Here is a 1,653-nt window from a genome sequence, read left to right as displayed (position 1 = left end):
TTTGGTGCATGTGAATTGTAGGTGGACAGGCATGGGATGCCAATTTGTTTCCAACAATTATTCTCCCTTCACACCCCTTTTCACCATTTAAAACCCTACTTCTGCCTCTCTGATTTTCCAGCCTGAAACTCCACCTCTCTCTCTCTCTCTCTCTCTTCCTGAAATTTGAAAAGGGTTTTCAGCCACGTACATATGTTCTTGCAGGTCTGCAAGAGAGTACTTTGATCAAGTTCAGGCAAATCTTTGATTACTGAATTGTGGTAAGATCGAATCATCCCAGTACTGAGTAAATTGATGATGGTCGTTGTTTGTCATGTGTGCATTTTGTGTTGAAATATGTTTGATTTAGAAAGGCTGTCTGTGACTCTGGGGGACTTTCATATCATCAATGCCACTACTCAGTTTCTTGGATGTGGACTACTTGCAATTTCTATGTATGTACAAACTATATTTTGTGTTAAATTAAAACCAAGCTGTATGGAGCCAGGTTTGCTATATTATCAATTAGTCATTGTCATTGATAACCAAGAACTTTAATTCATGAACTACCCACATTTGCCTTTTAGATATATTGTCATTTTCGACATTTAATTACCGAATTGAATCCTATCCCACTCGGTATTAATTACATCTTATATTTCATTTTACTATATATATACATACTATAAATTACATGTATAATATTTTTTCATAAACATATGTAATATGAACTTAATATACACATTTAGCTAGTTGTAAAGTATATGAAAGGGAATATGAGTTGCATTACTAATTCAAATAATAAATTTGGTCTTTAGGGTCTAAATAACCCACAAGTAGGTCCAAAGATTTGTGAATGACTTTCAACAAGCTTGCAAGACACAAGAACGTAAAAGCAATATTGGGAAGGCCCTGATTGCAGTTCCACAATGTTTATAGTCAAAAATATCATTTAGCCATAGATTGTTAAGGAAAGTGATATAAGTGTGAAAAAGATGAACTTGAAGAGTATCTATTCATATATTTGAATTGTATAATTATATGTGAATCATTGACATGATTTCAACTGTATGATCCGAATGCTTCCCACATCAGATTGAGATATTCGGGTATGGATCCCAATAAGTATCCAATAGAATTATCTTGACCAAACTGCCCCTGAAAATGTGAGGTGGTGAAGAGTTCGGCCCAGTGAAGATCACAAATAGACAGTCAGAAAAAAATCAATTTCCCACATCTGTCCCTCAGCTTTTGCCTCAAGCTTCCTATAAACATAAATTTCCTTGTTTATGTTACAGTCACATGTGCAGCAGTGACAAAAACATCAGTTTCAACATTGCTAAGTCCTTCCCTCGAAGGAAAAAAAATCTCAAGAAATACGTAAAAACAATCATGCATGAAATACAACTCTGGTCAATCAATTAACACTGCGCTGTTCATCTAGATTATATATATACACACACACACATATGTATGTATCTTCACTCAGCTTGCACAGTTGAATTCATCCTCCAGATATATGGAAATGAATGATCCAAACCCGCACAATAAGCCCCTCATACCACCTCTACCGAGGGACCCACGGGGATCGCTCGAGGTCTTCAATCCATCTTCTGCATCCAGGCCATCCCACCCTGTCTTCCGGTCATCACAGCCGTCCTGGTAGAGCTGGGC

The 1,653-nt window shown here is 36.8% G+C and overlaps 1 protein-coding gene across 1 annotated transcript in view; it reads left to right on the top strand.

Moving 5' to 3' along the window:
- LOC110012595 (phototropin-1-like) overlaps positions 1,231–1,653 on the top strand; it is a gene marked incomplete in the record, with an annotated part of 844 nt that continues 421 nt past the window's right edge. The window contains 1 exon segment of the mRNA XM_020696844.1: positions 1,231–1,614.

Source organism: Sesamum indicum, linkage group LG9 (genome assembly GCF_000512975.1).
Source record: "Sesamum indicum cultivar Zhongzhi No. 13 linkage group LG9, S_indicum_v1.0, whole genome shotgun sequence".
In the NCBI taxonomy this organism is placed as follows: domain Eukaryota; kingdom Viridiplantae; phylum Streptophyta; class Magnoliopsida; order Lamiales; family Pedaliaceae; genus Sesamum; species Sesamum indicum.
Note: the sequence above shows the minus strand (reverse complement) of the source record. Positions and strands in the feature narration are given on the sequence as shown.